We start from the raw sequence: 27,053 nt of genomic DNA, 5'->3' as shown, positions 1-27,053 counted from the left end.
TAGGGACTGGCCTCTTTTGGACCGGCCTGTGTGCGGCCAATTGCAGCATATCAACCAGCCAAGTTCAAGGACCCGCGATCGCTACCTGAAGGAAGAGCACAGCCGAGACGAACCTGAAGACTTCCAACTGACCCACGTGGACACAGATAAAGGCCTTATCTCCCGCACAGAGCCGGTCACCCCGAAGTTAAGTAAAGGTCATCTTAGTTATTAGGTTTAGTTTAGTGCGTAGCCGCGTGAATCATTGCACATAGAACAAGTGTGTTTATTAATAAACTGTCTTTTGGACTAATATACTGGTTGTGTGGTCATTCGGTCAAGGTAAGAAACAGCTTGTGGTTCACATAGAAATAAAGAAGTCAACACGACCTGGGGATCCGGGTTCAAATCCCACCACGGCAGGTGATGGAATTTAAACTCAATAAAATATCTGGAATTAAAAGTTGATTATTCATTTGGATCACTAATACCTTTAGGGAAGGAAATCTGCCGTCCTTACCTGGTCTGGTCTGGCCTACATGTAACTCCAGACCCATAGCAATTTGATTGACTCTTAAATGGCCTCGCAAGCCACTCAGTTGTATTCAACCGCTACGTAAACACAAAAAAAGGCAACTCACCACCAGCTTCTGAAGGGCAACTAGGGATGAGAAATAAATGCTGGCCTAACCAGCGATGCCCACATCCTGCAAATGAATTTAAAAAATACATTTCAGTGATCCCATCTGTATCCCTAAACCTTTTAAAATGTCTGTCAGTATGCCAAGTTTGAAGGTCTGAGCTGAAGGGACAAGTAATCCTCTAAAATGGTGGAAGCCTTTGAAGTTGTTTTCCCACAGTCAATTTCATTGTCCTTTAAAGTATAGAAGTCTGTGTGTATGCATAGAAGGCTGAAAGCTTTGACCTGGACTGCTTACATTCAATTTCATGCCTTATTGCCAGCTAAAAGATTTCTGATTGACATGTCAAAACAGTTTCAAAGGAGAGAATCAGATTGTTATACAGCTCTGCAGGGATCCATCAACTCAGGATAGCATGTGTTTTCCTAACTGCAGCTGTTATCAATCATTCTGCTTCTTTGTTCTCAAGTGTTTCCTGGAAAGTGCAGGGGCTGCCCCACAGACTTTTTCTTTTCTTATTTAAATACTTGGCAGCCTATCCACCATCTTAAACATTCACTTCCTCTACCACTGGCACACTGTGACTGCACAAGATGCACTGTAGCAACTTACCAAGGCTTGCTTGTCAGCACCTTCCGAAAGCCTTAACCTCTATTGCCTAAGAGAACAAAGATGGCAGGCACATAGAGACACCATTTCCTGCAAGTTCCCTTCCAAGTCACACACCATTCTGACATGAAACTGCGGCTGGGATTTTTGAAATTTTTGCTGGTTCGCTAAATTTACCATCCTGCCTGTGGCTGGTCCCGTTGCGGAAAATCCTGACCTATCTGACTATTCTTTTATCATTGCACGGTCAAACTCTTATAACCCCCTACCTAACAACACTGCGCATGTACCTACACCACATGAACTGCAGCAATTCAGGAAATTGGTTCCCCACCTTCTCAAAAGCTATTAGGGATGGGCAAGAAACTCTGACCATGCCACTAACTCCCAAATTCCATAAGTGAGTGAAAAAAAAAGCACAAAAAGCCTAATGCCCCATGGCCACAGTCACAGAGGTTATGATTTGTGACTTTGGTTAGTGTCAATTTAGTGCAGTAACAGGGGTAGAAACTGACCGGAAAGATTTAAATGAGGCGTTGTGGCAAATTTGGGCATGGATTTTGGATGTAACAGCACAATTCAGTACTTTCGAGAGAAAAGGCAGGTTAAAGTAGGGTAGCAGTTTGCAAGAGTATACATAAAACATTCAGTGCTGAAGGAAGCCATTCGGCCCATCGAACCTGCACCAACCCACTTAAGCCCTCACTTCAATCCTATCCCCTTAACCCAATAACCCCTCCTAACCTTTTGGGACACTAAGGGCAATTTAGCATGGCCAATCCACCTAACCTGCATGTCTTTGGACTGTGGGAGTAAACCAGAGCACCCGAAGGAAACCCACGCAGACAAGGGGAGAACATGCAGACTCTGCAGACAGTAACCCAGCAGGGAATCAAACCTGGGACCCTGTCGCTGTGAAGTCACAGCGCTAACCACTATGCTACCATGCTGCCCAGGTACTGAAGATCGTTTTTTTTTTAAGAGAATGTTGATGATAGATCCACCACCCACCCCTAACCCCCTGCTCCTTTGAAAAGGACAAGGAAATTGTGCCTCAACCGAGTGAACTATTTGCAATGTCAGCTCGAATGGGGCCAGGAAGAGAAGTTGGGTCATCAGAAGTTTAATGGCAATGGGCTCAGGAGAGCCAGTGCTAAATCTTATGCCCTTTAGGACAGGGTATAGTGGGCTATTGTTGGCTAAAGTAGTTTCACCCCAAGTTAGTGTCTGCATCTGTAGGAAACAATTCACAGAAACATAATGTGGTAACAGATCATTTAGCGCAGCCAGTCTATGTTGGTCCTTACCATCCATGTTAACAAGCAGTTCTAATCTCATTTACCCACCCTGTACCCATAAAAAGGGAGAAAATCCCCAAAAAGGAAAAATATTGAGATGCACTTATTCTGGAGGTTGAATTATTGACAACATCACAGATTGCTACAAAAATTGTCATTTTTTTCTAAAATGGGTGGCACAGTGGTTACTACTGCTGCCTCACAGCACCAGGGCCCAGGTTCGATTCCGACCTTGGGTGACTGTCTGTATGGAGTTTGCACATTCTCCCCTTTTGGCGTTGATTTCTTTTGGGTGTTCCGGTTTTCTCCAATGGTCCAAAGATATGCAGGTTAGGTGGATTGGCTATGCTAAATTGCCCCAAGTATCCAAAGGTTAGGTGGGGTTGCTGGGATAGGGCAGGGGTTTGGCCTAGGTATGGTGCTCTTTTCGATGGTTAGTGCAAACCCGATAGGCCAAATGGCCTCCTTCTGCTGTTGGGATTCTATGACATTTCTGTCTTAGTAAGAACCTTTAGAGGGTAATACATGTACAACGGTATACCATAAGCTGCAATGTGGCTACAAGGCTGCACCTTCAGCGCAATATTCTTAAAACTTACAAACTATACTTTTGGACTTTCTTCTTGATTAGGGTAAAACGCAAACTTAATTTGTTTCAAATGTGTAATTTGCCAGTGCTTCCAGATTCAGGCAATTTGAGTTCAATGTGTTGTGTAGTTATGTGGGGGTGGAAGGGGAAGGAAGTTATAATCACCCACTACATAAGTCTAATCAGTACATACTGTCAATCCATTAGATGTTTCAATGCTAATTAGATGTTTTCAATGCTTCCACATAATGTTCACCATATTCTATGGATCTCCATTTTCATATAGCCAATTTGTTAATGTGGAAAATGGTGATCTCAACCTCACTGAATTTTAAGAGTTTATAATCTTTATTTTATATATAGACCATCAAAGAGGATAGCCACTTTGAAATTTTCTTGTCATTCAGTTTTTCTTACAAACTAGAAAACCAAAGTTTGTAAACAGGTGAATTGGTTGGTATTATCTCACAATCAGTTAGTTTTTTTGACATTATTTGGGATGCAAAGTAGACATCCTTAATCGAACAACTTCCTGTTCTTCATTGTTGTAACACTCACCAAATTGATAGCTATCGGCAAAGATACAGAAATGTTCAAAGTTAAGAATAATATTATTAATTTCATTCATAATGACTGAGAAGTCCATTAATAGGGCAAAATTAGCTTTCCTAAATTAGGGGAAAAAATTGCACTGACATAATAAATGGATTCAAAAGGAGATTTATAGATTCCTTGCATTTGGTGAAGCGAACAGCCTTTTCCGTTGTTTGCGCAGATTAAAGAATAAAAGACGATTGAAGGTAAATTAGGCCTGGACAGCCTTTTCTCTTCATGGGCAGTTTAGATACCTCTTTTCTGGTGAGCTGCCCGGGGACACCAATTAGGTATCCCAGATTCGTCAGTTCAATAATAATGTGACACAAGGCCGAAAGCTGCGCATGTGTGTGTCCCTCAGGCCTATTCATTCAGGGATAGGGATTGTTCCTTTGGTTCATTTCATGCCAGCACGAATGAATATAGCGGTACAGGCGTGGTGTGAGGACGGTCAGATGGCCGCAGGGGTGGGGGGTAGTCAGAGGTTCCAGTTGCCGGGGGTGGGGAGGGTTGGTTCAGTGCCATTGTTAAGCAGCAGTGAGAAGTAATTTTAATCCTTCTAATTTTTTCTGTGTAACCATTCCGCTACGGATTGCCAGAACCATCTGAAGTCTCCGATTTAAATCATTGGCCATTCGTTGTTTAAACTTCCCAGTCAATTCCTGAGTAGTCCTTGCTGGCAAACGTTCGGGAGAGGTCTCCAAACATATCTTCTGCAGTACCTCTGGGGTATCTGAGTTGCAAGGCCATTACCTGGCATTTCTTTTAGATTCTTATAATAGAATCATAGAATTTTACCGCACAGAAGGAGGACATTCGGCCCATCATGTCTGCACCAGCTCCGGAAAGTCCCATTTCCCAGTCCTTTCTCCGTGGCCCACTCTCCCATGCAACACATTCCAAATCCCAACAAGTCTCTGAAAAAAAAAATGTTTCTCCTCAACTCATTCCTAGCTCTCTTGCCGACCATCTTGAAATTGTGACCCCCCAGTCACTGACTTACCAAATACGGGAAACTGAACATCTTTTTTTACCCTGTCAAAATTATTCAGAATTTTGAACACCTCAATAAGGTTGCCTCTTAATCTTCTCTACCCCAAGGAATACAAGCCCAATTTCTTTAATCTTTCCTTGTATCTAAAATTCCTCATTCCTGGTATCATTCTTGTAAATCTCCTCTGCATTCTCTCTAGCGCTTTAAGATCCTTTCTTAAATAAGGTGCCCAGAACTGAACACAGCTGGCTGCGTCTCAAAATCCTGGGGCCGGTTGTCTCGGAGCCATAGCTGCGAGCTGTATGGGGATGGCTGTGCAAGAGCAGTTTAAGTGCTGCTTTCCCTTTGGGGCAAGGGCTGGCAAGCATGGTCCTGGTGAATTGGCTGGCGAGCCATGATTTGCGGCGCGAAGCCCGTGTGGCCTCCTTAACTGGACCAATTAAGGTTGAACTGCGGTGACGGCCTAGCCGGGCCGAGTGCCGGGAAGCCCGCGGCAGTTCCCGTTTGCTATCACACGTAGAAACGTTTTTGTTGAATCGCACCCAATGTTTCTTCGCCAAAAATGCATTACCTCACATTTCGCTGCATTGAAGTTCATCTGCTAGATGTCTGTCCATTTGGCCAACTTGTCAATATACCTCTGAAGTCGCTCAGCGTCATCCTCACAATTCAATACTCTCCCTAGCTTAGTATCATCTGCAAATGTATAGGGGGCGATTCTCCAATATGGAGTCCAAGTGTTCGCGCCGTCGCGAACGCCGTCGTGTTTCATGACTGTGCGAACCGGGCCCGGGTACGACCGATTCTGGCCCCCAAAGGCGCTGGAGTGGTTGGGCCTCGCCAACCTGCACATGCACGGGGAGCTTCTTTAGCGAGCCGGCCTCGACTCAACATGGCGTTGATGTTCAGGGGCCGACCATGCCAGAAAGGAGGCCCGGGGGGGGAGAGGCCGGCCCGCCGATCGGTGGGCCCCGATCGTGGGCCAGACCCCATCGGAGGTCCCCCCCCCCCGGTGAAGAAGCCCCCTCCCCCCCACAGGCCGCCCCCCCCCCATCCCCCACCCCCGACCGTTCATGCAGAGTTCCCGCCGGTAGTGACCAGGGGTGAACAGCGCCGTCGGGACTCTGTCGTACCGGCACAAATGATGCCGATTCTCCGCACCTCGGAGAATCGCGTGTCGGCATTGGGGTGTCATGGCGCGGTTGCGGCAATTCTCTGGCCCGGCACGGGGCTCGGAGAATCGCCCCCCTAGATTGTGCCCGCGACATCCATCTTTAAATCATTTATATAAATCAGAAAAAGCAAGGGAACCCTGGGGAACACCACTTTCAACTCATCTAAACGCATCTAATGCCCATCTAAACTTACCCTCTGTTTCGTATCTCTTAGCCAACTTCTAATCCATGCTGCCAACGGCCCATCAGTCCCAAACATTTCTAATTTGCTATCCGATCTGCTCTGTGGCACTGTATCAAACACTTTCTGAAAGTCCAAATATACAACATCCACAGCACCACCCTCAGCTACTGCCTGTGCCACCTCATCAAAGAACACAATTAAATTTGTCAGACATGACCTACCTTTGACAATGCTATGTTGACTGTATAGTATTAACTTATTTTTCTCTAAGTATATTTATCTGATCCAGCATTATGGCCTCCATCAGTTTTTCCACTATTGATGACAAGCTGACAGGTCTGTTGTTTCCAGAGTTATCTTTTGCCCCTTTCTTAATCAACGGCGTCACATTTGCAATCCTGCAGTCCCCCCGGATTAATCCTGTGTTCAGAGAGGCCTGGAAAATTTCTGTCAATGACTTCGCAATTTGTTCCCTTACCTCTCTCAGCAATCTAGGATGCATCCCATCCGGGCCTGACAACTTCTCTACCTGGAGTGCTGCCAGCCTTTTTTAAAAAAACTTTATTGAAGGTGTCATATTCAACAAACACGCATTGAACGAAAACACAACTGCGAAAATTGTTCAAACATGGTACAATTGTCACGTTATAACCCAAGAAATCAGAGATATAGAAAAATACACAGCAAAAGTTACATCCAAATTCCTTCTGTATCCCACCAAGCCTACCCATAAACCCTACAGCTGATGGTGATTAACTTTTTGAAGTGAGAGTTAAATGGCTGCCACCTCAGGTAGAATCCCTTCACTGACCCCCTGACGGTGTACTTGATATTTTCCAGGTGTGAAAAGTCCATTAGGTCACCCAACCAGGCCGAGGCATTAGGCGGAGTGGACACTCTCCATCCCAGCAGAACTCGCCTTCGGGTTATCAGTGAGTGAAAGGCAAGCACATCTGCCCTCACCACAGTCCCCAGCCCAGGCGAGTCTGACACCCCGAAAATAGCCACCAATGGCCAAGGCTCCACATCGATATTAAGAGCCGTTGACGTGTTATTAAAGAACGAGACCTAAAAGCTCACCATCTTTGGACAAGACCAGAACATGTACGTATGGTTGGCGGGTGCACAAGAACACTGCTTGCGTCCGCCCTCCACACAATCAAAGAACCCGCTCACCCTACTTTTGGTTATATGAGCTCTATGAACCACGCTGAGTTGGATGAGGCTGAGCCGCGTGCAGGATGAGGTGGAATTTACCTTGCAAAGGTTCTCATTCCACACATCCTCATCTAAGATGGGCCCCAACTCCTCCCATTTCGCCTTCACCTGGTCAAGCAATGAAGATTCCAATGAAATGGTCCGCTCATAGATGCTCGAAATCTTCCCCCCCTATCCCAGTCCTCACCAACCGCAAGATCTCCTCCAAAAGGAAAGGGTGTGGTACCAAAGGGAATGCAGGGCAAACCCCGCAAACTAAGTCAGGCAATTGAAAATATCTATGTGACCTTGATAGTTGGAATTTCGCCGAGAACTCCTCCCTCGCTTTATAAGCAGTTCTTTAAAGCACTCTAGCTCCTTCCTTTCCCATGCCCTAAAAGTTGAATCCAAACCTGATGGTGGAAACAAATTCCACCCCCCAACTGTGGGCTGCTCAAGAGCTACCCTATGAATTCTCGGCACCCTACCCGCCCATATAAAGGAATTCACTAACTTGTTCACCCTAGCGAAGAATGATTTAGTGAGAAAAATAGGAAGGTATTGGAACAGAAATAGAAACCCCGGCAGAACGTTCATTTTGAGGGGCGGCATGTGGCGTAGTGGTTAGCACTGGGACTACGGCGCTGAGGACCTGGGTTCGAATCCCGGCCCTGGGTCACTGTCCGTGTGGAGTTTGCACATTCTCCCCGTGTCTGCGTGGGTTTCACCCCCACATCCCAAAGATGTGCTGCTTTGGTGGATTGGCAATGTTAAATTGCCCCTTAATTGGAAAAGAAAAATAATTGGGTACTCTAAATTTACAAACAATAATGAAGAATGTTCATTTTGATGATTTGAACTCTGCCCACCAGGGACAACGGAAGGTTACTCCATCTCTGCAAATTGTATCTCACCTAATCTAACAAATTTATAAAGTTTAACTTCTGAAGCCTATGACAATAACATGACACTTGGATGCTCAGAAACCTGAAGCTCCCTCTGGCTTGGCGGAAGGGTAATATCCCAAGATTGGCTCCCCTCCCCGGGAAATTAACTGGAAAGTACTCACTTCTCCCCAGATTTATTTTTTAGCTCGAGATGGAGCCAAAGCCTCTCAGCAGTCTCATCATCTGTCTCCAGCTCAAAATCTACCAAATGTGGAGCGTGATCAGAGATCACTATCCCCGAATATTCCGTTTTTCTGACTCGCTGGAGCAGAGACTTATCAAACAAAAAATAGTCTATTCTTGAGTAGTGTGGTAGTATGTATTGGGGGTCATGTGGGACTGGAAGCCCTAATGTCATTGGCTGACAGATCCCGGGTCCTGGTTGGCCGTTGACCTCATACTCCGCCCTGAAGGCGAAGTATAAGAAGCCGGTGCCTTCCCCCGCAGGCCAGTTTACTATCGGGCTGCTGGGGAACAGACACGCTTAATAAAGCCTCATCGACTTCACTCTATTCGTCTCACGGAGTCTTTGTGCGCTACAAGTAGAACTTACGGACATGTGAGAAAAATGAAAATTCACGATCACGTGGTGCAGGATTCTCCACAGGTCCGCTCCCCCCATCTGCTCCATAAAAGTTCGAAGCACTATCACCATCCCTGAGAGATCCAGAGATTTAGGGCCCATTTGGATTCCAAAACACAGTTAAAGTCTCCGCTCAAGATCAATCTATATGTGTCCAAATCAGGGATGGAGGCTAGCAAACCTCTGATAAATGCAACATCATCCCAGTTAGGGACATATACATTCACCATAACTACCAGAGTACCTGCCAAGGGCCCACTCACTATTACATACCTACCATTAGGGTCACCAACAATCCTGGTGGCCGTTAGGGGCACTCACTTATCAATTAAAACTGCTGAGCCTTGGGCTCTACCATTGAAGCTCGAGTGGAACACGTGCCCTATCCACCCCTTCAGGAATCTGGGGCAGGATTCTCTCAGCCCGGGACCGGAGAATCGCCGCGACCGGCGCAAATCGCACCATGCCACCCCGGTGGCGGGATGCCCCACAGAGCGGAGAATCGGCACCATTGGTGCCAGCGTGGTCGGTGTAGCGCCGGTCAGGGGCCGCTCTACGGCCCCCCCCCCCCCCCCCCCCGCCGATTCTCGGCCGTAACAAAAATCCCGAGTCCCGCCGGTGCCGTTCTAACCTGCTCCTAGCCGGCGGGACCTCGGTGTGGAAGGGTCCGGGGGTGGCCTGTGGGGGGGGGGGTCGCCTCTGTTGTGGCCTGGCCAGTGATCGGGGCCCACCAATTGGCAGGCCGGCCTCTCTGGCTGGGGGCCTCCTTTCTTCCGCACCGGTGCCTGTTGCCCTACGTCATGTTACGTTGGGGCCGGCATGGAGAAGGGAGCCACTGCGCATGCCACGTTGGCGCTGGTGCCACTGCGCATGCGCAGGCCCTGCGGCGCCCAGTTGAGCCGGGATCAGCAGCTGGAGCGGCGAGGGTCGCTCCAGTGCCGTGCTGGCCCCCTGTAGGGCCAGAATTACTAATCCTGAGGCCATGTTGACGCCGTCGGGAAATGTGACGGCGTTTCCGATGGCGTCAACACTTAGCCTCAGGATCAGAGAATCCCGCCCAAGGTTTGATCTCTCACCTGCAAATGGGTCTCCTGCAAAAACACCACATCAGCGTTTAAGTTCTTTAAATAGGAAAGGCTCTTAATCTCTTAACTGGGCCACCCATTCCCCTTACGCTCCAGGTGACCAGTCGAATTAGGGGTTTCCTACGCCCTCCTTCCAGAATCAGCCATTTCTACCATAAGGGATAAGCAAATAAACATTAAAGAGGTATCGATCAAAGATGACAGCCATTCACCCCCCCAGAAAAACACTAAGAATGTTCTAGAAACACCATCAACCAGCTAGCCCCCCCCCCCCCCACTCCCATTCCTTCCCTAAATCCCCAAACTGGAATCAGACCAACAATTTCAGCCCACTCACTCCATTCCCAACCCAGCCACAAAGCACGCCAAATCAGTTAGTACTGGTTTCACAGCTGCAGCTCCTCCCCTCACCTCATTCCCGTTCGGCAGCATTATACACTGATAGCGAGGTAGCTCCCATCAGGACAATGAAAGGGACAACATCATTGCACAACATGAGGATAAACTATTTCTAGGAGGAGAAAAGATAAAGATCCATCAACCACACAACATATAACTTCCTCCATTATCCCTTCAACTAGAAAAAAACAAACTTCAATGACCGATTGTCAAGAACCAAATACAGTAAACGCACCACCCCCTTCAACCCACAACGTTTGCAAGAAATCACAAATAAAGAGATTCCCCACGTAACACTTCTTGTTTAATTGGACCCCAGTCCATGTTTGTTGATAATGTCCTCTATGTCTTCAGGTGTCTCAAAGAAAAAGTCCTTGGCCTAGTGCATGACCAGCAGCCTTGCCGGATAAACCACTCCAATATGAATGCCCTTCTTGTGGAACACTGCCTTTACCTTGTTAAAGGGTGCCCACTTCCAAGCTAGTACTGGACCCACATCTTGCTACACTCATATAGTGCTTCCTTCCCATTTCACGTTGTGGTGTTCCTTGGCCCACTGCAGGATCGTTTCCTTATATTTGAAACCCAATGGTCAACGTGCGAGGTGGTTCATTTGGTCACTGCCTCTTCCTGATGTCCGATGGGCCCTATTGAGTACCGGGGGGTTGAGAGACCATTATCATCCACCATCTTCCAGATCATCTGTGATCAATACTCGGTGGGCTTCGGGCCCTCCATTCCCTCCGGCAATCCCACAATTCGAAGGTTCTGCCTCCGTGACCAATTTTCCAAATCGTCAACCTTCAACACTTTACTGTTATCGGCCAACACTGCAATCTCGGCTTCGAGCACACAAGCTGGTCCTCATGTCTTGTAAGTGCCTCCATGACACCTTACCGCGTCTTGCCATGTTTTTTTTACCATTCCAATGGCTTTGTCGAGCTCCGTTCAGACCGTCCCCAGCGCCTCCTCGATTGACTTAAGTTTTGTCGGAGATCAGCTTCCAATACTTCTCGAAGTATAAGTTGAATTGTTTATTGAATTCTTTGGCCAGTGTGTCTGAAAGCGTGTCTAGTGTGATTGGCCTGCTGCTGACTGCTGTGCTGTGGTTGCCATCTTAGGTGCCGAGGAGTTCCACAAAGTTCCCAAGTCCGTCGAGATCAGGTCAATTTCAGGCTTCTTGGATCCTCTTCCTTTGCATTTGGGCATGGGATTGGCATGAGGGGAACCTATTTTGTTGGTCTCTGCAATTCCCTGGTGAGTAACTTATGAGAAACTGGCAAAAATTATTTAAAAAATCGGGTCCCAATTGGAGCTCCCAATAGTGTGACCTCCCACTTACATGTTGCACCAGAAATCCGCTTCCAGCCTTTCTAGCACCTCATCTTTATCTATCACCATACTGCTCAGAGGCTCAAAACCCACATTTTCAACTGAGCCATTGTCACCATCTTCTATTTTGGTAAAGACAGAAGCAAAGTACTCATTTAGTACCTCTGCCATACCTTCTCCTTCAGTGAGCAGTTTGGCCTGCTTGTCCCTTATGGGCCCCACTCTGTCCTTCACTAACCTTTTACTATTAATATGTTCGAAGAACATTTTATTATTTGCTTTAGCGCAATGACTGAAAAAGGTCCAGAAGTTACCTTCTAAAGTATAATACTGCTTCACTACCAATCCTTACCGCTCCACAGTCAAGCAATGAACAATACTGCATAGCTCTTGTCAATTTTCATCTTGAGGTTTGATGTTATACCCCCTGGAAATAATTGATCAAGCTGCTTGGCCAGAGAGCTGATGAAGACAAGAAAAATCACCACAGTTTGCGTTTAATCAGCAGTTCTAATGAAAGGCCATTAATCTGAAATATTAACCCTGCTTTTGTCTCTCCACAGATGTTACCTGACCTGCTGGGTTTTACCAGCATTGTCTGTTTTCGTTGCATTTATTTAACTCCTTTAATGTTGGAAAACATCCCAAGGTGCTACGCAGAGGCGTATTTAGTCAAAAATGGATGTCAAACCAAACCACCCACAAAGCAGCAGATTTCTATTGTCTTTGCCGTTGTGAGGAAATAGTATGTACATCTGCGCAGGAAGTCAGAGAGGGACGGGAAACTGTGAAAGTTACAACCTGGGAATTAAAAGAAAAATTGATTTACTAGACTGAATGTTACTTGGAAATATCCTCTTACGTGAAACCACTGACCATTGTGTAACTTATACAATATGACAAAGGAGCAGTAAAATGTGAGCCAAAGCAATAAAAAATGTTTTCCGTGGCTGAAGGCGCAATCGACAATAGAGAATACCGTTAACATTCATATTACTGTGAGAAGAGGTTGTTAATTAATTCTTGCTACAGCTGCTTTATAAAAATTAGATAAAATTGAGAACAGTCTACAGTTCAGATTCAATTAAAATATTTTAATAATGTAAGTGTAGAGCCAGTCAAGGTAACGTAGGCCGTAAAAGGTACATTTGTTGCAAAATTAGATGGCAAAAAATGGAATCCTGGCCAATATGATGTGGTTGGAGATAACATAGGGATCTCGTATTTTATTCATCAACAAGGTGTGATGAAAAGTCTTCATAGGCAGCTATGATTAGCTGATAATTTGTAAATGTGTGACAAATATGATAACAGGAAGTAAGGTTTTTTGGACAGGAAGTGTGCACAGACAGAGGACTTCTAATTTTTGAGAGATTATCTGCCTTCCACAACATATATTCTTCTCTTTTAAACCAGCCTGCTGCTTTATACTACACCAATGTGTGGTAACCATATTCTATAATACTCCCTCTCTCTCAATGTGAGAAAACAGGTCTAGCTAACCCTTACTTGGATGCAGTCTTTGATAAATCACCTCTACCATACTATTATGTGCCTCTGTGCATTTTCAACAAGGAACATCCCGAAATATGTTGAATTGAATTGAATTGAATTTGATTTTTGTCACGTGTACCGAGGTACAGTGAAAAGTATTGTTCCGTGTACAATCCAGACAGATTGTTCCATACATCAAAAAACATAGGATATACATAAATACATTCATCCATTGTTCATCCAATATTCACTATCAAATGGCTCCTACTGCACCTACCCATCTTCAATCCCCAACCTTTGTATTATTATGCTGAAAAGATGGGAAATGTTCAACCTTAGAGAGTCTAAATTTTAAGAAAAATAATTAGTGGAATTCTCCATTTGAGAGACTAAGAGCGGGATTCTCCAGCCCCGCCTATCCGACAACCGGAGAATCCCGCCCAAGGTCAATGGATTTTTCCATTGTCTGCATCTCGTCTGTGGCGATCTTACGGAGAGTGGGGCAGAAGAATCCAGCCCAAAGTGCTGATGCTGGGACTGAATCGCGAGTGTTCTAAGTTGACAAAAGCGATGCTGGTCCCGGAGCAATTCAGGATCCGTTAATGGGCCAGCACCGGCGCCACGTGAACCTAATGCAATTCCAATGCATGACGCCGCCTGATTTGCCGGGGCTGGGAACGACACTAGAGAGCCTGACAAGCTGCAGCTGCATATAAGCGCTCCATTCCCCACACACACATTCCAACTAACAAGATGGCAGCACGAAGAGCGGCACCCCATTTCGCCATTTGAGACCCTGCTGGAGAACATCTAAAACAATGAGATGTAAATCCCCATTCTCTTTATATAGACCTCGTATTTTCAATATTATGATAAGCAGATATCTACACATATGTTTACCTATCAATGCGCAGAGCTCTGCTTTCCGTTATTAAAAAGGTGCAAGTGAGGCAGCATTATTCAATCGTAATTCCTCTTTCTCTCATAACAGGCAAACTGCTACTTGTACAATGGCCAGATCTGCGATTGGAATATAGTGCAAAACGTACACTTCCCGATGATACCAAACTTGGAGGCGTGGCACAGTGTGAGAATTATACAAATTAACTGCAACAGGATATAGATAGAGTAGCAGAGTGGGCAGACAAATGGCAGATGGAATTTAATACTGAGAACAATGAAGTGATATGGAGAGGCAAAATAGACTTAATGGTACAGTTCTAAATATTGTGCAAGGATGGAGGGACCTGTGGTTTATTTGAATAGATCTTTGAGGGATGCAGGATATATAGAAAGACTAATTTGCAAAGTATATGGGATCCCCTCCCACCCGGGTTAGTCACTCTTCCAACTTCTTCCATCGGGCAGGAGATACAAAAGTCTGAGAACGCACACTAACAAATTCAAAAACAGCTTTCCCCCCGCTGTTACCATACTCCTGAATGACCCTCTTATGAGCTGATCTGACCTCTTCACACATCTTCTCTACTGAGTAGTACTGCATTCCATATGCTTCATTCGATGCCTGTGTCTATATATTTACATTGTGTATTTATGTATGCCCTATGTTTTTTTCATGTATGGAATGATCTGTCTGGACTATACGCAGAACAATACTTTTCACTGTACATCGGAACAGATTGTGATTATATGCATAATCAATCATGTACAGAATGATGTACATGACCTCCGACCTGCAGGTGGCAGTGTAAATCTACCATGTATCTCTGTACCTCGAGGAGTTGGGAGTTAGTCGTGTTGGTGGATAGTCATACTTGCAGTAACTCTCGGATAATTTATTAGTATTATTAATTTGTAATATATATCTTCTAGTTATCTTTACCACACATTTAGAACATAGAACATACAGTGCAGAAGGAGGCCATTCGGCCAATCGAATCTGCACTGACCCAATTAAGCCCTCACTTCCACCCTATCCCCGTAACCCAATAACCTCTCCTAAACTTTTTGGACACTAAGTGCAATTTAGCATCCACATAACCTGCACGCCTTTGGACTGTGGGAGGAAACCGGAGCATCCGGAGGAAACCCACACAGACATAGGGAGAATGTGCAGACTCCGCACAGACAGTGACCCAGCGGGGAATCGAACCTGGGACCCTGGCGCTGTGAAGCCACAGTGCTAGCCACTTGTGCTACCGTGCTGCCCAATATTTGCTTTATAATAAATTACTTTAACTAATCAAGTACTAAATGTTCTATTGTGCATCATTCCTACCGACCATGGCACAAGAACATGACACAAGTGACAATAAAACAAATACAAATCCAAATCGTGGGCTATGTACATAGAGGTAATGAGTACAAAATCAGGAAAGGTATACTCTGGTTTGGAGTGATGGTGGTGTAGTAGTAACTTTACTGGACTAATGTTCAGCAAACATGAGTTCAAATCCCATCATGGAAGCTGGTGAAATTTAAATTCAATTGATGAACAAATCAGAAATAATAGTGGACTGGATTTTCCAAGCAACCTGCGACATGTTTCGTAGTGAAGGAGGAGGCCTGTCATTGGCCGGTGGTGGGATCTTATGGCTCTGTATTGTCAGTGGGGTTTCCCGTTGAATGCACTCCTTGCCGTAGGGAAACCTGTGGCAGTGATCCGCCCTCGGCAGGACTGGAATATCCTGCCAGCATAAATGGCAGGAAAGTTCCAGCTAGCCTCTGTAATGGTGACGATGAAACATGAAACAACGGGATTGTTGTAGAAATTCAGCTGATTCGCAGTTGTCTGCCATGTCACATTCCAATCTGGTCTGATCTATATGTTACTCACGACCCAGAGCAATATAGCTGACTCTTAACCAGCCTCTGATATGACCTAGTAAGCCACTCAAATATATCAAACCACAAAGAATAAAACTGGACAGACCATCAGGCATTGCCCTATGCACCAGAAACAACAAAGGGCACACCCTGCCTAGTGGATCTGGCAAAATCCTTCATACATTATTTGCAGATTTGTCCCAAAGGTGGGAGAGCTGTCCCACAGACTAATCAAACAACAGCCGGACATAGTCAGGCTCATTGAATTACAGTAAGAATTCTTACAACACCAGGTTAAAGTCCAACAGGTTTGTTTCAAATCACTTGCTTTCGGAGCACTGCTCCTTCCTCAGGTGAATGGAGAGGTAGGTTCCAGAAACATTTATATAGACAAAGTCAAAGATGCAAGATGATACTTTGAATGCGAGCATTTGCAGATAATTAAGTCTTTACACAGCCAGAGATACGGGTAACCCCAGTTTAAAGAGGTGTGAATTGTCTCAAGCCAGGACAGTTGGTAGGATTTCGCAAGCCCAGGCCAGATGGTGGTGGGGGGTGAATGTAATGCAACATGAATCCAAGGTCCCGGTTGAGGCCGTACTCAAGTGTGCGGAACTTGGCTATAGGTTTCTGCTCGGCGATTCTGCGTTGTCGCACACCCTGAAGGCCGCCTTGGAGAACGCTTACCCGGAGATCAGAGGCTGAATGCCCTCGACTGCTGAAATGTTCCCCGACTGGAAGGGAACATTCCTGCCTGGCGATTGTAGCGCGATGTCCGTTCATCCGTTGTCGCAGTGTCTGCATGGTCTCGCCAATGTACCAAGCTTCGGGCCAAGTTCCAACGCGTCACAGCAAAAAACCGCACCGACCTCCTCAGAAGACAAACATGGGACACAATGGACAGAGTACCCTTCGTCGTCCAGTACTTCTCCGGAGCGGAGAAACTACGACATCTTCTTCGCAGCCTTCAACACGTCATCGATGAAGATGAACATCTTGCCAAGGTCATCCCCACACCCCCACTACTTGCCTTCAAACAACCACGCAACCTAAAACAAACCATTGTGTGCAGCAAACTACCCAGCCTTCAGAACAGCGACCACGACACCACACAACCCTGCCATGGCAATCTCTGCAAGACGTGCCAGATCATCGACATGGGTACCACCATTACACGTGAGAACACAACCCACCAGGTACACGGTACATACTCGTGCGACTCGGCTAACCTTGTCTACCTCATACGCTGCAGGTAAGGATGTCCCGAAGTCTGGTACATTGGCGAGGCCATGCAGACGCTGTGACAACGGATGAATGGATATCGCGCTACAATTGCCAGGCAAGAATGTTCCCTTCCAGTCGTGGAACACTTCTGCAGTCGAGGGCATTCAGCCTCTGATCTCCGGGTAAGTGTTCTCCAAGGCGGCGTTCAGGACGCACGACAACGTAGAATCGCCGAGCAGAAACTTATAACCAAGTTCTGCACACATGAGTACGGCCTCAACTGGGACCTTGGATTCAGGTCACATTACATTCCCACCATCTGGCCTGCGAAATCCTACCAACTGTCCTGGCTTGAGACAATGCACAGCTCTTTAACCTGGGGTTACCCCTATCTCTGGCTCTGTAAAGACTTAATTACCTGCAAATGCTCGCATTCAAAGTATCATCTTGCATCTTTGAATTTGTCTATATAAATGTTTCTGGAACCTCCCTCTTCATTCACCTGAGGAAGGAGCAGCGCTCCGAAAGCTAGTGATTTGAAACAAACCTGTTGGACTTCAACCTGGTGTTGTAAGACTTCTTACTCTGCTCACCCCAGTCCAACCCTGGCATCTTCACCTCATTGAATTATACCTTTTGATCAACCAGACACAACCATCACCACCCTAAGGTATATCCTGTCCTACCGGCAGAACAGACCCACTGGAGGTACAGTGATATACAATCTTAGAAATGTCAATATCGACTCCGGACCTCAAGAAATAGCTGATGAATCGTTGCACTTCCATGTTGGAACCACATGGCACTGAGGTCAGCAAGGATGCAGAATGGAGGTGGGGGACTTCATTGCCCACATCCAAGAGTCCCCCACCTCCATGACTGGTGCTATTGACTGAGTACTACTAGACTGGGCCTAAGGCAAATTGTGAGAGAACCAACAAGAATTCACCAATCTACCTATTGTAGATGCATCTGTCCATGACAGTATTAGCAGCAGTTCACAATGCTTGTGGAGACAAAGTCTCAACTTCAATCTTCCATCATATTATCACAGAATTTACAGTGCAGAAGGAGGCCATTCGGCCCATCGAGTCTGCACCAGCTCTTGGAAAGAGCACCCTACCCAAGGTCAACACCTCCACCCTATCCCCATAACCCAGTAACCCCACCCAACACTATGGGCAATTTAGGACACTAAGGGCAATTTATCATGGCCAATCCACCTAACCTGCACATCTATGGACTGTGGGAGGAAACCGGAGCACCCGGAGGAAACCCACGCACACACGGGGAGGATGTGCAGACTCCGCACAGACAGTGACCCGAGCCGGAATCGAACCTGGGACCCTGGAGCTGTGAAGCAATTGTGCTATCCACAATGCTACCGTGCTGCCCTATTGTGTGGCACTATCAATGTTCTAAATGGGATAGATTCAGAACAGATTTAACAATATTCAACCACAATCAGTAACCTGATGGTCCAGCATGCCTCTCACTCTACCATTGGTGGGTGGCACGGTAGCACAGTGGTTAGCATTGTCGCTTCACAGTTGCAGGGTCCCAGGTTTGATTCCTGGCTTGGGTCACTGTCTGTACGGAGTCTGCACGTTCTCCTCGTGTCTGCGTGGGTTTCCACCGGGAGCTCCGGTTTCCTCCCGAGTCCAAAGACGTGCGGGTTAGGTGGATTGGCCATGCTAAATTGCTCTTAGTGTCCAAAGGGGAAGGGGTGGGGTTGCTGGGTTACGGGTGATGTGTTAGGCAGATCAGTTCGGTGTGGACTGCACTTGATGTAGCGATGCGAGAAACAGACTGCTAACACTGTAGGAGATCCAACACGGTTTTATTGAACAATAGAACTAACATACATATTTAACTGTGGGTCAACACTGTACTGAACTGACTGGAGACCTTGTACTAGCCTGACCAGACTTACTAGCTACCGCGTGGTGTTTGCACTGTGCTAGCTCATGGACTCTGACTGTCTCAGTGGCTGGGTCCAGAGAGAGCGGGAAACCTAGTGCCCTCTGGCTTTATAGTGGTGGTGTCCTGTCTGGTGATTGGCTGCACTGTGCTGTGTGCTTATTGCTCATCCTGTGTGTCAATCACTGCCTGCCTGCACTTCATTATATACATGCGTGGATATTATGACATCTCCCCCTTTTTTAAAATTAAAAATAAATAAATACTAAGGTGTGGATGCTTATAAATATATATATCTATATATATATGTATGTGCCTGACTATATAAAGAAAGATGTCTAAACGAACGTATATACAGAGGAAGGTTGCGATAGTGCAGATACATGGCAAACAAAACGATATTTACAGAGGTCCAATTGGTGAAGTCACAAAAATGTACAAAAGCTCAGTCTATAGATTTAGTCTTTGTGGTGGGCGACAAATTCTTGTTGATTGCCGCAGAGGCGGATTAGGAGCCGCCTGTGCTTGGAGAGGCGGGATCGCTGGCATCGCGGTGGGCGCGTGGACCGGCAGGATTGCTCATAGATCGGTGGCCTCGCGGTCGGGTACGTCCGGAGGAGGCATCGTAGGCGGCGGGGCACGCCGGTCAGGTAGCGGGCATGGAACTCTTCGCAGTGCTCGTCTGTTGCGCCGTAGCAGGGAGCCATCAGCCATGCGGACAAGGAACGATCTTGGGGCCACTTGTTTGAGCACAACAGCTGTGGCTGACCAGCCGCCCTCAGGCAACTGTACGCGAACATGATCAGTTGGGGCCAGCTCGGGCAGATCCTTGGCATGGGCATCGTACGTGGCTTTCTGTTGGGCACGTGACTGCTGCATTTTCTGTAGGACCGTGAGGTGGTCAAAGCCGGGAACTTGGATGGCTGGAACAGTGGTCCTCAGAGTGTGATTCATGAGCATCTGGGCTTGAGGCAATCCAGTGGACAGTGGGGTCGGCCTGTACGCCAGCATCGCCAGGTTAAAATCGGAGCCTGAATCTGCAGCTTTGCACAGCAGCCGCTTTACAATATGGACCCCTTTTTCGGCCTTCCCGTTTGACTGCGGGTAGTGGGGACTGGAGGTAACGTGACGGAAGTTGTAGGACTGTGCGAAGTCAGACCATTCCTTGCTGTAAAAGCAAGGACCGTTGTCGCTCATTACCGTGAGCGGTATCCCATGCCTGGCAAACGTTTCTTTGCAGGCTTTGATTACCGCCTTCGACGTGAGGGCAGACAGTTTCACTGCTTCTGGGTAACTGGAGAAGTAGTCGACCAGGAGTACGTAGTCACGCCCCTTGGAGTGGAAAAGGTCTACACCGACTTTGGACCACGGAGAGGTCACAATCTCGTGCTGCTGCAACGTTTCTTTGGGTTGAGCTGGCTGAAACTTCTGACAGGTAGGGCAATTGAGGACTGTGTCGGCAATGTCCTGGCTGATGCCCGGCCAATAGACCGCCTCCCGAGCTCTGCGTCAGCAATCCTCGACCCCAAGGTGACCCTCATGGGGTTGGCCCAGCACCATAGCCCGCATACTCTGAGGAATTACAATCCTGTCAAGTTTCAGAAGGAGTCTCTCCACCACCGCCAGGTCGTCTTTTACATTATGGAATTGGGGACACTGTCCCTTCTGTCAGCCATTGCTGAGGTGCTGCATCACACACTGCAGCAGAGGATCCTTGGCTGTCTCCTCACGAATTTGGACCACCCGTTCGTCGGAGGCCGGAAGGTTCGAGGCACACAACTGCACTTGCGCTTCTATGTGGCAGATTAAGTCACTTTGTTCATGAGGTGTGGTTATGAACCTGGACAGGGCATCTGCAACGATCAGCTCTTTACCTGGCGTGTAGACCAGTTCGAAGTCATAGCAGCGTAGCTTTAGACGAATACGCTGTAACCGAGGTGTCATGTCGTTTAAATCCTTCTGGATTATGTGGGCTAGAGGCCTGTGGTCCGTCTCTACTGTGAATTTCAGCAGGCCATAAACATAGTCGTGGAACTTGACTATCCCTGTTAGGAGGCCCAGACACTCCTTCTCAATCTGAGCGTACCGTTGCTCAGTGGGCGTCATGGCCCTGGAGGCATACGCCACTGGAGCCCAGGACGCGGAGTCATCCTGCTGAAGGAGCCCCACTGCCGTCCTGGCTTGCATCAGTTGATATCTTGGTTTCATTGGTTGGGTCGAAGAACGCTAGGACCAGGGCTGTCGTGAGTTTTGCTTTCAGCTCACGCCATTCCTCTTCATGCGTCGGCAGCCACTGGAATTCCGTCGACTTTCTGATGAGATGGCGGGGGGGGCGTGGTGTGGGATGCCATATTGGAAATGAATTTCCCGAGGAAGTTGACCATTCCGAGAAGGCGGAGGACTGCCTTTTTGTCCTCCGGGGTCTTCATGGCGTTGATCACCAAGACCTTGTCGGCGTCTGGCCGTACGCCCTGCTGCGAAATGTGGTCACCTAGGAATTTGATCTCCGATTGACCAAATGAGCACTTGGCCCTGTTGAGCTGAAGACCATGTTCATGAATTCTTTGGAGTACCTTCTTGAGGCGAGCGATGTGTTCCTGGGGTGTTGTGGACCAGATAATGACATCGTCAACGTACACTCGCACCCCCTCGATGCCCTCCATCATCTGTTCCATGATGCGATGAAATACTTCGGAGGCAGAAATGATGCCAAAAGGCATCTGGTTGTAGCAGTAACGACCAAACGGGGTGTTGAATGTGCACAACTTGCGACTGGACGCGTCCAGTTGTATTTGCCAAAAACACTTGGAGGCGTCGAGCTTAGTAAAGAATTTGGCATGAGCCATCTCACTGGTCAACTCTTCTCATTTTGGTATTGGGTAATGCTCCCTCATGATGTTTCGGTTTAGATCCTTAGGGTCAATGCAAATGCGAATCTCCCCTGACGGCTTCTTGACGCAGACCATGGAGCTGACCCAGTCTGTGGGCTCTGTAACCTTTGATATGATGCCCTGTTCTTGGGGGTCCTGTAATTGCTTCTTCAGACGATCCTTGAGGGGCGCCGGCACCCAGCGAGGTGCATGAATTACAGGGGTGGCGTTCGGTTGGAGCAGGATTTTATATCGGTACGGGAGCATGCCCATTCCGTCGAACACGCTGTGGTACTGCGTGATGATGTCGTCTATGTCGGCTTGCAAGTTTCCATTGGGCGAGGCCGTCGCCGGTGATGATGACATGGTGTGGACGCGTTGAACAATGTTCAGGAGCTTGCAGGCACGAGCACCGAGCAGAGATGCTCTGTCAGGCCCGACGATTTCAAATCGCAGCGTCGCCTTGATCGCCTTATTGGATACCCCCAGTTGAGGCGAGCCACTGGCAGCTATGGTGTTGCCGTTGTAGTCAAGGAGCTGGCAGGCCGGTGGAAGAATGCTTGGTTTGGCGCGGATGGTGTCGAGGTCGGATATCGCGATGAGGTTCGCCAATGCACCGGTGTCCAGTCTGAACCGGATGCGGGCCTTGTTCACTGTGAGGACAGCAGACCACTCATCGTCGGGATCCACACTGAGGATCGAGAGGTTACGTAGGTGTGGTGGAAGGCAGCGCAGGTGTAGTTATGATGCCCACCCGGTATGGGGATGTAGCGCACAAAGACTCCGTGAGACGAATAGAGTGAAGTCGATGAGGCTTTATTAAGCGTGTCTGTTCCCCCGCAGCTCAATAGTAGACTGGCCTGCAGGGGAGGACTCCGGCTTCTTATACTCCGCCTTCAGGGCGGAGCTAGAGGTCAACGGCCAACCAGGACCCGGGATCTGTCAGCCAATGACATTAGTGCTTCCAGTCCCACATGACCCCCAATACATACTACCACATTCACCCCTTGTCAAAAATGAACCCGGCGGGGTGATGCTTCGTATGGTGGTAAGGGTTTACAGGGCTGGTCCTGGGAGGAAAAAAAACATTCACATGGCAATACAGTATTGTACAATTTTGTCCTGTTTCAACTATTTACAGAGGGTATAGGGAGAAAAGCAAAATGTTCTTGTGAAAAGTCCATATTTTGATTTAGATCGACGCCACGAGTCGGTTGGGCGGTCTGGTCGTCCGTGTCGATCGCCTCGGTCCCGGTGGTGGTGGTGGTGCTTGGATCGGTGTTGTCGTCTCCGGGAGCCTTACGGTTTCAGCTTGGGCTTTATTCTTGGTCGGGCCTGAGGGGAGGGGAACCGATCCTCCTGGGAAGGGGGTGGTCGCGGGGTGCGGCGGTGGCAGGAAGGGGGGGGGGGGGTTGGGTGAATGGTGTCGGGGGGGTGTGTGTGTTGCCGGCGGGCGCCAGATCCCGCAAGGAGACCGTGTCCTGTCGGCCGTCGGGGTACTCCACGTAAGCGTACTGCGGGTTCGCGTGGAGGAGGTGAACCCTTTCGACCAACGGGTCCGCCTTATGTGCCCGCACATGCTTTCGGAGCAAGATGGATCCTGGGGCCGCCAGCCAGGTCGGCAGCGACGTTCCAGAGGAGGACCTCCTAGGGAAGACAAGGAGACGCTCATGAGGCGTTTGATTAGTACTCGTACATAATAATGACCGGATGGAGTGGAGAGCGTCCGGGAGGACCTCCTGCCACCGTGAAACTGGGAGGTCCCTGGACCGTAGAGCCAGTAGGACGGCCTTCCAGACCGTGCCGTTCTCCCTCTCTACTTGCCCGTTCCCCCGGGGGTTGTAGCTGGTCGTCCTGCTTGAGGCTATGCCCTTACTGAGCAGGAACTGGCGCAGCTCGTCACTCATGAAAGAGGACCCCCTGTCGCTGTGGACGTATGCGGGGTAACCGAACAGTGTGAAGATGCTGTTCAGGGCTTTAATGACTGTGGCCGCGGTCATGTCAGAGCAGGGAATGGCAAAAGGGAAGCGGGAGTATTTGTCCACCACATTAAGAAAATATGCGTTGCGGTCGGTGGAGGGGAGGGGCCCTTTGAAATCCAGACTGCGGCGTTCAAAGGGGCGGGAAGCCTTAATCAGGTGCGCTCCATCCGGCCTGAAAAAATGCGGTTTGCATTCCGCGCAGATGTGGCAGTCCCTTGTGACTGTACGGACCTCCTCTAAAGAGTATGGGAGATTGCGGGACTTGATGAAATGGAAAAACCGAGTGACCCCCGGGTGACAGAGGTCCTCGTGGAGGGTTTGGAGGCGGTTAATCTGTGCGTTGGCACATGTGCCGCGGGATAGGGCATCGGACGGCTCGTTCAGCTTTCCGGGACGATACAAAATCTCATAGTTGAAGGTGGAGAGCTCGATCCTCCACCTTAAGATCTTGTCGTTTTTGATTTTGCCCCGCTGTGCATTATCGAACATGAAGGCTACCGACCGTTGGTCCGTGAGGAGAGTGAATCTCCTGCCGGCCAGGAAATTCCTCCAATGTCGCACAGCTTCCACTATGGCTTGGGCTTCCTTTTCCACTGAGGAGTGGCGGATTTCTGAGGCGTGGAGGGTCCGGGAGAAAAAGGCCACGGGTCTGCCCGCTTGGTTAAGGGTGGCCGCTAGAGCTACGACAGAGGCGTCGCTCTCGACCTGGAAGGGGAGGGACTCATCGATGGCGCGCATCGTGGCCTTTGCGATATCCGCTTTGATGCGGCTGAAGGCCTGGCAAGCCTCTGTCGACAGAGGGAAGGTCATGGTCTGTATTAGGGGGCGGGCCTTGTCTGCGTAGTGGGGGACCCACTGGGCGTAGTATGAAAAGAACCCCAGGCAGCGTCTCAGGGCTTTTGGGCAGTGCGGGAGGGGAAATTCCATGAGGGCGCGCATACGTTCCGGGTCGGGGCCTATTATCCCATTGCGCACTACGTAGCCCAGAATGGCTAGCCGATTGGTGCTAAAAACGCACTTGTCCTCGTTGTACGTGAGGTTCAAGGCTTTGGCGGTCTGGAGGAATTTTTGGAGGTTGGCGTCGTGGTCCTGCTGGTCGTGGCCGCAGATGGTTACATTGTCGAGATACGGGAACGTGGCCCGCAACCCATGTTGATCAACCATTCGGTCCATCTCCCGTTGGAAGACCGAGACCCCGTTTGTGACGCCAAAAGGGACCCTTAGGAAATGGTATAATCGCCCGTCTGCCTCGAAGGCTGTGTACTTGCGGTCACTTGGGCGGATGGGGAGCTGATGGCAGGCGGACTTGAGGTCCACGGTGGAGAAGACTTTATATTGGGCAATCCGATTGACCATGTCGGATATGCGGGGGAGAGGGTACGCGTCTAGTTGTGTGTACCTGTTGATGGTCTGGCTATAGTCTATGACCATCCTTTGTTTCTCCCCTGTCTTCACTACTACCACCTGCGCTCTCCAGGGACTATTGTTGGCCTGGATTATGCCCTCCTTTAGTAGCCGCTGGACTTCGGACCGAATGAAGGTCCGGTCCTGGGCGCTGTACCGTCTGCTCCTAGTGGCGACGGGTTTGCAATCCGGGGTGAGGTTCGCAAACAAGGACGGGGGTTGCACCTTGAGTGTTGCGAGGCCGCAGATAGTGAGTGGGCGTATTGGGCCGCCGAATTTGAACGTAAGGCTCTGTAGATTGCATTGAAAATCTAATCCCAGCAAGGTGGGGGCACAGAGTTGGGGAAGGACGTTTAGTTTGTAGTTTTTGAACTCCCTCCCCTGCACTGTTAGGGTAACTATGCAGAATCCTTGGATCTGTACGGAGTGGGATCCTGCAGCTAGGGAAATCTTTTGTGCGCTGGGATAGGTGGGCAAGGAACAGCGTCTTACCGTGTCGGGGTGGATAAAGCTCTCCGTGTTCCCGGAGTCGACTAGGCATGGCGTCTCGTGGCCGTTTATTAGCACCGTTGTCGTCGTCGTCTGGAGTGTCCGGGGCCGAGCTTGATCGAGCGTAATTGAAGCGAGACGTGGTTGTAGTAGTGGAGTGGGGTCCGTTGTTGCCGTCCAAGATGGCGTCGGGGATGGACAAAATGGCCGCCCCCATACATCGCACGTGGCTGGTGGGTCACAAGATGGCGACGGGGGTGGACAAAATGGCCGCCCCCACGCGTCGTACAGGCCTGGGGCAGTCCAAGATGGCGGCGCCCTTCCTCCCCTCGTGGTGGCCGGGACCCAAAATGGCGGCGTCTGCGGGTCGCACATGGGGCGCTGAGGGGGCTGGGGAGCGCTACGACCGCGCGGAGCTCCCTCACCGGGGACAGAGGTGGTCGGGACCCAAGTTGGTGGTGCCGGCGGGTCAGATGTGGGGCGCGGGGTGGGGGTTAGGGGGGCGTTAGGGACGCGCAAAACTCCCTCTTCTCCGTGGAGAGTGGTGGCCGGGACCCAAAGCGGTAGCGCCGGCGGGTCATACATGGCGTGCTGGGGGGGTTGGGGCACGTAAACGGCTTGCAGAGCTCCCTGTTCTCCCGGGACAGCGGCGACCTCGCGGGACCGGCACACAACCGCGTAATGGCCCTTTTTCCCGCAGCTCTTGCAGATAGCTGCGCGGGCCGGGCAGCGCTGCCGGGGGTGTTTCACCTGGCCGCAGAAATAACAGCGGCGCCCCCGGTGCGACTCGGCGTTTGGACCGCGCAAGCCTGTGGGGTGTCCGGGGGGGGTGGGTTTGTCGCGATGGGTACGTACGGAGCCCAATGGGCTGCCGCGCGGTCGGGGCCGTAGGCGCGGGTATTACGCGTGGCCACGTCTAGGGAGGCTGCTAGGGCCCGGGCCTCTGAGAGTCCTAGCGACTCTCTTTCTAGAAGTCTTTGGCGGATTTGGGAGGAATTCATACCTGCCACAAAAGCATCGCGCATTAACATGTCCGTGTGTTCATTTGCGTTCACCGAATGGCAGCTGCAGGCACGTCCCAAAATCAGCAGCGCGGCGTAGAATTCGTCCATCGATTCTCCGGGATTTGGTTAACTGGGCGGACATAGAGACTTTTCAGTGCTGCGAACGCCGTCTGGAAATCCTCCGAGTCTTCGATGAGGGAGAAGATCTCCGTGCTCACCCTCGAGTGCAGGACCTGTAGTTTTTGGTCTTCTGTGACCCGGCCGGTGGCCGTT

The 27,053-nt window shown here is 49.1% G+C and overlaps 1 protein-coding gene across 2 annotated transcripts in view; it reads right to left on the bottom strand.

Moving 5' to 3' along the window:
* Positions 1–27,053, bottom strand: part of smad1 (SMAD family member 1) — a 382,222-nt gene that overhangs the window by 288,912 nt on the left and 66,257 nt on the right. Inside the window, exon 3 of one of the 2 annotated variants that reach the window (XM_072496114.1) lies at positions 621–686. The exons of the other annotated variant lie outside the window; for it this stretch is intronic. The gene's annotated coding sequence lies outside the window, so the exon portion shown is untranslated. The remainder of the gene's footprint in view (positions 1–620; positions 687–27,053) is intronic. 2 annotated transcript variants of the gene reach the window in all.

Source organism: Scyliorhinus torazame, chromosome 3, assembly GCF_047496885.1.
Source record: "Scyliorhinus torazame isolate Kashiwa2021f chromosome 3, sScyTor2.1, whole genome shotgun sequence".
In the NCBI taxonomy this organism is placed as follows: domain Eukaryota; kingdom Metazoa; phylum Chordata; class Chondrichthyes; order Carcharhiniformes; family Scyliorhinidae; genus Scyliorhinus; species Scyliorhinus torazame.
Note: the sequence above shows the minus strand (reverse complement) of the source record. Positions and strands in the feature narration are given on the sequence as shown.